General features: G+C 36.2%; 1 protein-coding gene across 1 annotated transcript in view; it reads right to left on the bottom strand.

Moving 5' to 3' along the window:
• Positions 1–12,800, bottom strand: part of Mei4 (meiotic double-stranded break formation protein 4) — a 342,338-nt gene that overhangs the window by 84,479 nt on the left and 245,059 nt on the right. The window lies entirely within an intron of this gene.

The following is a 12,800-nucleotide window of genomic DNA, read 5'->3' as shown; positions in this document are numbered from 1 at the left end:
TGTTAATATCCAATATATACAAAGATTTTCAGAAAATCAAACAACCCTATTAAAAATGGGGTACAGAGCTAAACAAAGAATTCTCAACTGAGGAATATTGAATGGCTGAGAAGTACCTAAAGAAATGTTCAACATTCTTAGTCATCAGGGAAATGCAAATCAAAGCAACCCTGAGATTCTACCTCACACCAGTCAGAATGGCTAAGATAAAATACTCAGCTGACAGCAGATGCTGGCAAGGATGTGGAGAAAGAGCAACACTCCTCCATTGCTGGTGGGATTGCAAGCTAAGAGTTTTATTCTTGAGTAGTATATTTCTATCATTTCCACTCCATATCCCTCTCCAAATACCAGCTACCACTCAGTGACTCTCTTGACCTCTCTTACTATTATTATTATGTGTTGTACACACATAAACAGAGAAGAGGGAGAAAGAGGGGGAGACAGAGAGAGGCAGAGACAGAGAGACAGAGAAAGGGACAGAGAAAGAGAGAGACAGAGAGCAAATGAGAAATATACTTGTCTAGAAAAGCAGTAGTAAAAGGCTTTTCAATAGGATCCATGATTTCATCAACTGCTGGTAGTTGGCTAGGTTTATAGTGCTTTATAGAATTTTTATAGTATTGTCTGTCTCAATTACTTCTCTGTGAGACTTTAATTGGTCTCAAGTCCAATTAGACTGCGATTGTTTGTGCTAAAAATAAAAATGCCATGATTACACCCTTGGGTTCATGGGCTTTACCACTGGGTTGGACTTGTTCTCTTCCCTTGGAAGTTTCTGTAGCATCTTCTGCTACTATGAACCTCAGGGATAAGTCTTCCAAGTCAGTTCCACCTTGAATTCTTCAAGTTCTGTGCTTGAATTGTGTTGTGTCTTCAGTAGTCCCATCTTACTTTCAAATTCTGGTAGGCAATCAAAAGGAAGAGTGATAGTGTGCCTTATATTGGGAGTCTCTTTCCTCTTTATCCTGTCTTGCCCTCCCTGCCCCCAACCCAGAAAAAGTCTTCACCACCAACTTTTCCTATTCCCCCCTTCATAGAAACTATGTCCCACTCTCCCCCTCTCTAAAGGTCCCTCTCCAACTCCTCTCAACTTGGCAATTTCTTTATATTTTTCTGTTTTCTGTGCTTACTCTAGATTATAACTCACATTGAGTCTCAGAGCTAGGATCCAGAAATTAGAAAGAACATGTGATGTTTGTCTTTCTGGTTCTGAGTTAAAATACTCAATGTGATGAATCTTTACAGCTAAATAGTATTCAATATTGTATATAACCACATTATTACTATCCACTCATTAGTCAGTTAGGTTGTTTCTACTTATTATCTATTGTACATAGCGTGCCAAAAACAAGACTGAGCATATATTTATAGAATTGGGTGTTGAGACCTTTGGGTCCATTCCAAGGAGTAATATAGATAAATCATATGGCAGATCTACTTTTAACTTTATGAAGTTGCTACACTCTTATTTCTGGAGTTCCTGTACCAATTTGCCATCCTACCAACAGTTAAAGAGATTCCCCTTTTCTCAAATCATTGCTAGCATTTCCATTTATTGTTAGTTGTTTTCTTGATCTCAGCCATTCTGGCTACAGTAAGATGATAGCTCAAAGTAGTTCACTTTGTGTTTCCCTAATTGCTAAGGATGATGAACACTTCTTACAAATTGTTATACATTTTTACATATTTCCTTTGGTCAGACCAATAGTCTACTTTTTAATGTCATCATTGGATTTTGGGATTTTGTTTTATTTTGTTTTGTTTTGTTGTTTTTTAATTCTGTTTTTGAGTTCTTCATATTTTCTGGAAATTAATCATCTATTTGGTGCATAGATGACAAAATTATCTCCCCCTCTGTGTTCTTGTTTGCTCAATTGTTGTTTCCTTTGCTCTAAGGAACTTTTTAATTCATGAAATCCTTTTTTTTTTTTCATTGTTGGCCCTAATTCTTCAGCAAATGAAGTCATACTGAGAAAGTGCCTTTTAACACCTATATCTTGGATCATACTACCTACCTTTTCTTCTAGCAATTTCAGGATTTCAGGTTTTATTTTGAGACTTGAGATATATTTGAAGTTGATTTTTTTACATTGTGGTAGATATGAGTTCATTCTCTGTCTTTTGTGTGTGGACATCCAGTTTTCCCAGCATCATTTGTTGAAGATGCTTCCTTTCTCTAGCACATAATTTTGCATCTATGGTAAATATGAGAAGGCTATCATTACACATACTAATATTTGGATATTCAATTATATACCATTGATCTACATGTATGGGTCTTTTGTTTGTTTTTGTCTTTGTTTGTGTATTTGTCTTTTGATATGGCACCATGTATTGAATACTACTATAGTTTGTATTATAGCTTGAACTATGGTCTGCTAATTCCACCATTATTGCCCCTGGATACCCAATATCAGTTGCTATTCCTTGTGAATTTTAGAATGCTTTTCTATTTCTGTGAAGAACTGTGGGCATGTTATGCTTACTCATTCCTGAGACTGGTACTACATGCCATTAGGTGAATTTCATTCACTTTGCGACAGGTACAACTTTATGGCTTGACTCAGTCCACATGGCTTTGGGAAGTGTAATCCTGACTGAACACATCGGACTGCAAAAGTGCCAGGGCTTGGGTGGCTCATTGAACAACAAAAGCAGCAAGTGGCAGAGACCTTGTTCAAACTGAGACTTGCCTACAACTAACTCATCACTGTTCTTCTATTGCTTCCTGACAGCCTCCTCATACAGGACATCCACAGATGTATACGTGGTTATGAAAGAAAACTACTGACATTTTGAAGTCTGTTCTTTAATCTCCTGTGACAATTTCTAAAAGTTCATTGATTATTAAAAATTCTCATATAATACCTGTCTCTCTAGGAAGTATTCTTTGACACGAGTGCAGAATTGTCTCCAACGGGCTGTACTACAGGTGAAAAGCAATTTCCTCAATATACCACAAGACAGTGACATGAATATCATATTTAGGAAAAAACACAAAAAGAGTTGAAGCTTTTGCAATATGCAACAAAAAACCAAATTCTAAACCTGTTGATAATATACATCTTCAATCCAACTGAAAATGATTGGAAGTCAGCTGTATTGTCACTATAAAATAATGAGCTTTCAGTAAACATTGGATATCAGGTTCAAACACATGCAAATAATATTGTGTGTTCTCCTTGATTTCCCGTAAGCAAAATCCAGACACTTTGAAATTGCATTAATGAACTCTGATAATTGACTATAGACATTCTAGTGAATATTTGTAAAGCCTCATTTAGTAAAATTAGTTTTAAAAATTCAGAAAAGAGTCCTGGACCTTCTTACCCCAGTTTCTTGTTTTGCCTGTTTTTCTTCCTGGGTTCATATAAGCATGAATTCATTTTTTTTTTCTGCTTGTGGAACAAATTGCAACAAATTTAGCATCTCCAAACACCACATGTTTTTAACTCACAGTTCTATAATTCAGAAGTCTCAGCAGACTTAGCACAGCTACCTCTTAGTTCTATGATTTCACACGATTGACAGGACTATATTCCTTCTCTGGGTCTTGAAAAATGAATCTGCTCCCCAGTGCATTCCAGTTGCTGACACCATGCAGTCACTCATCTTTGTAGGACTCTGGTTTCTTAAGCCTCACACAGAGCTGACTAGGGATATTTGTAGCTTATGTAGACTTTCTGTTTCTTCCCTCAATGGCTTCTATATTCAGTTTCAAAGGCTATCATGGCAGACAGAGTCCATCTTGTGTTTTACATGCCTTTGGTCTCCCCTTTTGTCCATCTTTTTCACTCATTTTATACCACCACTTTCATCCATATTTAAAATCTTCAAGTTTTTACACTGGGTGCAGCAGAGTACTTCAGAATACAGTATTTGATTGGTAGTATTAATTATCAGTCAAGTCCATTCACATAAGTACCTAGATTAAAATTTCTTATTAATTTAAACCTGGCTTCTATAAGTTATTACAGATATATGACTATTTACAAGTCACAATATTGATTTTTTCAAGAGGTTATCAACATCTCTGCACATGAAGGCCAACTGCATTATGTTCCTGCAACACTGCTTTACAGTTTGGTATAAGAAAGGCTATGAACTCTGGGCATGGTGGCGCACACCTTTAATCCCAGCACTTGGGAGGCAGAGGCAGGCAGATTTCTGAATTCGAGGCCAGCATGGTCTACAAATTGAGTTCCAGGACAGCCAGGGCTACACAGAGAAACCCTGTCTCAAAAAAAAAAAAAAAAAGAAAGAAAGAAAGAAAGAAAGAAAGAAAGAAAGAAAGAAAGAAAGAAAGGAAGAAAGAAAGAAAGAAAAGAGAGAGACAGAGACAGAGACAGAGACAGAGAGAGAGAGAGAGAGAGAGAGAGAGAGAGAGGCTATGAGGGACAATGAGAATAATGGGCTGAAAATTCTGCCTAAAATAAATTATAAAATGTACTGTGCTTTTACTCCAAATTCCCTTTTTCAAACTTTCTAAAGTCAGATTATCCCACAGAGTAAACAGTTCCTTTTCCAATCCCAGGAAAATGGAACATGCTAGATCTTTGGTTGAATGCAAATAATTGACACAGTTTGCATATATATGTACATGCCATTATATTGGCATATATTCATTACATATTGTCATGGTTTCATAGGTGTATATCACATACATGAACAATGTTGCCCCCAACTTCCTTTCTCTCCACCCCTGTTGCTCTCTGTCATTCCCCCTGACAGTCTCATATTGACTGTTATATCACAAATGATTTTATGTTTCTATATAAAACCTAAGGTCTACAGATGAGAAAGCACATTGTATACTCCTTTCACCATCAGCCTTATTCTTATGATATTATGATCTCCATTGTATCTATTTTGCTGAAAGTAAAGTTACTTCATAAAGTTCAAACAAATACAGGCATGCTTCCATATTACATCTGGAAAGCAAAGATTGATATAATCTGATTAAAGCTTCATGTATTCTTAAAAATGTATATATCTAATTCATCAAGCGCAGTAGGCATGAGATACCAAATAGGAAAGCAAATATATATTAAAACCTCTAATGCAGGATTCTCAAGAACAAAAAAAATCTACTGCAGGAAGTAAAAACTATACAGTAGCCTGTTTACTGGTTCATAATTTATCACCTTAGCATAGTTTTGTCTTGCAGCAAGATTCCCATACTCCTTTTTTTAGACTTAACCTAGCTAGTGATATGGGAATTATTTATGATATGCAATTAGACATTATTGAGGCATGGCTTCTACATGTCAATTGATTACAAACCAATGTAGGCAAGACATTTAAACATTTTAATAAAACATATTTCCTAAAATTAATTGATGTTTACTTTATTAATAGTAAAATGTCATTAATAAATTCATCATCCAGATTTAAGATGGTTTTAAATCTTGGATAATGACTTGCTATTGTTATAATATCCAAAGAGTAAAGATGCTACAAAAAGCCAAATCTTTTACAAATAAGACAACAGAGCAAATGCTCTAGCCATAGTGGCAGTTTAATTTAATGTAGTCTTTTATATATTATTCCAGATCCATGATTATTTATAAACTCACATTATTGATTATCTTCAGGAGGCAATCAACATCTCTGCAAATGAAGGCAAATTGTATTATGGTCACACAACACTGCTTTACAGTTAACTGTAAGAAGACTAATGAAGGTGTTAGGGAACTCTGGTTCAATAATTAATCAGACTGCTCATTAGGAAGACATATGGGACTAATAATTTGATGGTTAAATCACTGTCTTAATTGTATTTATTCAAATCACTCAACAATAATTTATTATTTTACCAGAAACAGCAGAGGATATGACACAGGTGCAGGCAGTATGATGGAGAAACAAAACATATTAAGTTTCTGCTCTGGAGGTGATTGCTTGCTAACAAGGTAAGACAAAAGTAAAGGAACCATGGGAGGAATAAAAGATGGAAAAATAATTTACACATGGCTGCTAAGTGTTTACTGATTAAGTTCATAGAATACTAAAAAATAAAAAGTAACAGAAATTTACAACGGAATGCATCTTAATCAAGAAAGCAGAACCATTGTACATCTATGGAAATGAGTTTATTGCAGAAATTATGCAATCAGGGGAGGAATTGGGAGAATGAAAGTTTACAAAGAAGAGCTATAATATTATTAAGAATTTACTATATCGTTAATCAACTCCTTTTTGAAGGCATCTTTACAAGTGGAGTCAATAACACAAAGCTACAAAATGTAAAATCTCTTCTTTTCTTCCTGTGATTTTGCATGTTGTTCTCTCTGCTTAGTCCCCTGGTGCTTGATGCTTGCTTAGCAAGCATCATTTAAAATTCTTGGGAGATCCCCAGAGCACTGGCAATATGCCAGAACATTTTTCCCCCTCTGAATTTTCTAAAAAGTGATAAACAAAGTGAGGAGAAATGTACTGGCCACTTCAACAGTTATGTCAGTGTGATGCCCCACAAGATGCCAGCCAGCCAACTGCTCTCATCACTGCTGGTGCAGGCAAGAAAATATTCTCTGACGGCGGAAGTGGGGACAGTGTTCATGGGATGGAACAGATGATCTGAAAGTATGATGCTTCCTCATCTTTAAATGCATGAAGCAAATCTGTGCAATAAGTACCATTTTCTTGAGGGTGTTAAGAATAGGAAACCATATCTTCAAACTGGCAATCTTTGTAGCATAAAAATGGATAATTACACATTTTTAAATAAAGGAACAATTGACACTTTATTATTTTAATGTAATTTTAGATGTTTTTGAATGTCTTAAAATGGATAGTTTTTATTTCAGTAACTCTTTGAAGCTTATTTGTACCAACTACACTATTTTACCTCAACAATTTCTGTTCTAATTTGTATTAGTTCTTTGAGAATTTTACATTATGTGTTTTGATCATAATATTCATCTTCTGCTCCTGCCCCCTCCCAGATCAATCTTCTCCCCTTTTCTACCTACACAACTTTGTGTCTTTGTTTCTTTCTTTATATGTAGAGTCCAATTTTTCCCACATATATATTCTTGGATGTGTGGTCTTCCACTGGAGCATGGTTGACCCATGAAGGATAACACTCTTGAAAAGAAGAAAGAAAGAGAGAGGGAGGGAGGAGGAAGGAAGAAAGGAAGGAAGAGAAACTGTCTACCCATCTCCCAGAGGCTATCAACTGCTAATAGCTCCTCATGAGGGCTGGAGCTTGCTTCCCACATTCCTTCCTTATGGTGGGAAGCATTGAAATCTTTCTTGAGCATCTAAAGATCTTGCACAGGATGTCATAACTACTGTGAGTTCTTATGCACAACTTTCCTGTTATGTACACATACATTTTTCATTGGTGTTTAACCACAACTTCTGGCTTTTACAATCTATCTGAACTCTCCTTCACAAGGAAGTATGAGCCATGGGATGAAGGTGTGTGATACAGATGTCCCTGTTAGGGCTGAAAATTCCACAGTATCTTATTCCTTGTACTTTGACTAGTTGTGGGTTTCAGTGTTAGTTTCCATCTACTACAAAAGGCTTCTCTGAGGATTGCTGCATGCACTAATGACATAAAAAATCATTAGGAGTTGGCTTAGTATTAGGCCTATGTAGCAGAATAAAGAAATCATATTGAAAGTGATATGAAAGAAAGGCCAAGTTATCTGTAAAGGCAGACTTGTTAAAATAACACCTATACCTCAGAAATCTTGAAAGCCAAAGCAGTGCTCAGAAGGATGTCCTCCAAGTCTCTAAAGACCAAACTATTACGTCCAGCAAAACTAAATTTAAGGAGAAATAAAACATTCTCCGTGGTAAGGACAGATTAAAGGAATTTATGACTATTAAGCCAGTCATAATGAGGAATATATGTAATATATTTCAAGATAAAAAGAAGAATAACATCTATAAGTCATAGGAAACAAACAAATACTTATCTTATTGTTGTTATTCTAGACTGGCCTACAGTTTGCCATGTAACCTGTCCAGCCTGATACTCATGGCAGGGCAGTCTTCCTATACTAGTGTATTGATACTACAATTACAAGTGTGGCACTTTTCTCCAACAGTCAACGGCCTTAGCAAAGAAAAATAGCTTTTAAAATTTTTATCTTGTTCATTTAGGTAATTCTTATTAAAAACAAACCAATTTTAATTAGAAATGAATATAATTAAATTTTATTATAATTAAAATAAATAGCCTTTTTTATATCTTCAGGTTGAGTATCTCCAGACTGCTATAATATCTATACCAGGAAGCATTTTGGATTGTCACTTGGTAGAAAATTGAAATGGGGAAAGGGCAGTTTTTTCTTCAGAGGAATTGCCACCTTAAGGCCTGGCTAAAAGCATTTTTGGCTCTACTCTATCAAGTAGATTCAGAAAATGTCATTACAATGAAAGTAACCATTGCATGTGATTTTCCCAAGGTGGTTGGAAAAATGCTTTAAAAGGAGGTAAATTACATACTCAAATAACCAATTTTACTAAAATGTGGACATCAAGTAGAAGGAACTTCAGCAAACCTGGCAGCTAAGCATCCTTTGGTATACTCTTTATTTAACAACTGGAGAAATCACTAGTCATTTTACCAGTATTAAAGATATCTCTATATTTATAAGTTGCAGACAATAGCCATTGTCAAAACAAAAAATAAGCTACACATAGGACCTCTGTCATAAAAAATTTCTAATTTCAATATGAAAGTGATTACAATAGAGTAACACAGCTGTTAAGAAGATTAATATGGATTATTTTTAAAAAATTATTTATTTAACACTCCATATTTTATCCCCCTCCCCTTTCATCCACCTTCCTACTGCTTCACATCCCATATCTCCTCCCCATCCTCCTGTCTCCACGTGGATGTCTTCATCCCACACCCCATCTGATCTCTAAATTCCCTGGGGCCTCCAGTTTCTTGAGTGTTAGGTGCATCATCTCTGAGTGAACACAGACCCTGCAGTCCTCTGCTGTATGTCTGTTGGTGGCCTCCTATCAGCCGGTGTATGCTGCCTGTTTGGTGGTCCAGTGTTTGAGAGATCTCAGGGGTCCAGATTAATTGAGACTGTTGTTCCTCCTATAGGGTTGCCCTCCTCTTCAGCTTCTTTCAGTCTTTCCCTAATTCAACAACAGGGGTCAGCTGCTTTTGTCCATTGGTTGGGTGCAGCTATCTGCCTCTGACTCTTTCAGCTGCTTGTTGGATATTCCAGAGTACGGTCATGCAAGGTCCCTTTTTGTGAGTGCTCCATAGCCTCAGTAATAGTGTCAGGCCTTGGGACCTCCCCTTAACTTGGATCCCTCTTTGGGATCACTGAACCTTCTTTTCCTCAGGCTCCTCTCCATCTCCAGCCCTGTAATTCTTTCAGACAAGAACCATCACGGGTCAGAGATATGACTGTGGGATGGCAATTTTATCCCTCATTATATACCGTCTTTCTGCTGGAGGTGAGCTCTATAAGTTCCCTCTCCCTACTGTCAGGCACTTCATCTAAGGTCCATCCCTTTGAGTTAGATATTGTTGTGAGCTGACTATAGGTGTTGAGAACCAAAGTGAATCTTTTTAAAGAGTAACAAGTTTTCTTAACCACTGGAACAACCTTCAGTTCCAACAGATGGATTTTCTTATTTCACAGAGAAAGAATTGACTAATGTCTCCATCTCCCTTTCATCACTTGTAACTGAGATGGTAACTTGGCCATTCCTGTAAATACTGCTAATGTTTATAGCTCAGATAATTGGTCTACTTTAGAACCATATCCTCCTATCCTTCATCTTTTCAAGTACATAGCTCTGGAAACAAGTCCATCTTCATACTGAGTTACCCATTTTCTCTATTGTATCCAGACAGTCCTGTCATCTTTATTAAAGAGTGGATTTAGGATGTATTCTGAAAAGTGATGGGATGAAGATGTGGTCTCCAGCCAGAGAGTGCTATTGGGAAGCAAGGCAAACTGTAAAGTCACTGGAAGCCCAATGTTCCCACCATGATGTTCAGTCTTACCTTAGATTTATAGATGGTGCCAAGAAACCATGGATTAAAGCCAAGTATCAGAAGTCATGAATCAGAATAAATTTTCACTTTGTCTAATTGAATTTCCCAGGTATCTTGTTACAATAGGAGGATATATATGAATACAACCATACCCACCCTGAAATTATTTGATCTTGCATGGTCTCAGAAACAAATACAAATGTGTAAAACTTCACTAGTGATCCCACGTAAATCCCAAATTTCATTCTACATATACTTTGGATGCTGTGTCTCTGTATGAAGCTGTTTCTAAAGTTTCTTTTAAATTGCTTTTAAACATTTTTATTTAAGTCTTAACTCCTATGTATCAAAATTGTTACTGTCAAGACCCAAACAAGTATACCTAATTCTAATTTCTCAATTTATTTACATCAATGTCCTAATTAATGATTATCTTATATTCTTTACATGATTTAAAATTACATTTGACAACCAATGTGGAAGCCTATAATTATCATGACCAAATCCAGATTCCTCTTCAATTCAAAACTGCAATCAAGAATTTTCTCAAAGCCTTCAAATCAACATCATCCTTTCATTAGAGGGAGATGAGAAGTGGAAGTTGAATATGGGGAGTAGTTTTGATTCCTCTCCTCCATAACTCATGGAGAATATTTTAAAATTGTAAGTATTAGCATAAATGTGCACCCTGAAAATCTCAGGATTTGGGTAACTGAAGCAAGAAGACTATCAAAATTAGATTAGCTTGAGTAAGTAAATTATACCTTATTTCAAAAAATGATTAGATTAAGTTAAATTAGGGAAATAACACCCTTCAAAATAATCACAAATAATAAAAAAATATTATGGTGTGACTTTAACCAAGTAAGTGAAATATCTATATTACAAGAATTTCAAGTCCATGAAGAAAAAAAAAAATCAAAGAAGACTTCAGAAGATGGAAATATCTCCCATGCTCACAGATTGGCAGGATTAATATAGTATAATGGCCAATTTACTGAAAGCAGTCTACAGATTTAATGCAATTCCAATTGAAATTCCAACATAATTCTTCATAGAGTTAGAAAGAGTAGTTCTCAAATTCATTTGCAATAACAAAAACTCAGGATAGTGAAAACTATTCTCAACAATAAAAACTTCTAGGGGGATTGCCATCCCTGACTTCAAGCACTACTATAGAGCAATAGTGGAAAAACAAACAAACAAACAAACAAAAAAAACTGCATGGTATTGGTACAGTGACAGGCAGGTAGATCAATGTACTAGAACTGAAGACCCAAAAATGAACCTACACACCTATGGCAACTTGATCTTTGACAAAGAAGTTAAAACCATCCATTGGAAAAAAAAAAAGACAATATTTTCAACAAATAGTGCTGGTTCACCTGGTGGTCAGTATGTAGAAGAATGCAAATTAATCTATTCTTATCTCCTTGTACAAAGTTCAAGTCCAAGTGGATCAAGGACCTCCACATAAACCATATATGATGAATCTAATAGAAGAGAAAGTAGGGAAGAGCCTAGAATGCATAGGTACAATGGAAAATTTCCTGAACAGAACACCAATGGCTCCTGCTCTAAGATCAACAATTGACAAATGGGACTTCAAAAAATTGAAAAGCTTACAAAGGACACTGTCAAAATGGCAAAATGGCAACCCACAGATTGGAAAAAGATCTTTAGGAACCCTACCACTGATAAAGGGCTAATACCTAAAATATGCAAGAAACTCACAAAGTTAGACTCCAAAAATCCAAATAACCCCATTTAAAAATGGAGTTCTGGGACTGTTGAGATAGCTCAGCAGTTAAGCTCACTGACTGCTCTTCCAGACATCCTGCATTCAATTCCCAGCAACCACATGGTGATTCACAATCATCTATAATGAGATCTGATGCCTTCTGGTCTATCTGAAGACAGCTACAGTGTACTCATATACATAAAAATAAATAAATCTTTTTAAAAATGTTGTATAGAGATGAACAGAGAATTCTCAATAGAGGAATATCGAATGTCAGAGAAACACCAAAATGCTCAACATTCTTACCCATCAGGGAAATGCAAATCAATACCTTAAGATTTCACTTCATACCCTTAAGAATGGCTAAGATCAAAACCACAGGAGACAGCAGATGCTGACAAGGATGTGAAGAAAGAGGAACACTCCTCTATTGTTGGTGCCACTGTAAGCTGGCATAACGACTTTGGAAATCAATATGGTGGTTCCTGAGAAAATTAGAAATAGTTCTACCTGAAGATCCAGCTATATCACTACTGGGCATATACCCAAAAGATATTCCAACATATAATAAGGACACATGCCCCACTTTGTTTATAACAGCCTTATCCATAATAGCAAGAAGTTAGAAACAATGCAGATGTCCCTCAACAGAAGATTGGATACAAAAAATGTGGTACATTTACACAATGGTGTACTATGTAACTGTTAAAAACAATTATTTCAGCCAGGCCGTGGTGGTACATGCCTTTAATCCCAGCACTTGGGAGGCAGAGGCAGGTGGATTTCTGAGTTCAAGGCCAGCCTGGTCTACAAGCTGAGTTCCAGGACAGCCAGGGCTATACAGAGAAACCCTGTCTCAAAAAACAAACAAACAAACAAACAAAACCAATAATTTCATGAAATCACAGGCAAATGGTTGGAACTATCAAAATATCATCCTGAGTGAAGTAACTCAGACACAAAAGAACACACATGGCATGTACTCACTGATAAGTGGATATTAGCCCCAAAACTCTCAATGCCCATAACACAACCCACAGACCAGATGAAACTTAAAAGGAAGAAAGACGG

The sequence above is a fragment of the Mus musculus genome, chromosome 9, assembly GCF_000001635.26.
Source record: "Mus musculus strain C57BL/6J chromosome 9, GRCm38.p6 C57BL/6J".
Lineage (NCBI taxonomy): Eukaryota > Metazoa > Chordata > Mammalia > Rodentia > Muridae > Mus > Mus musculus.
This window is presented reverse-complemented; position numbering and strand designations above follow the sequence as displayed.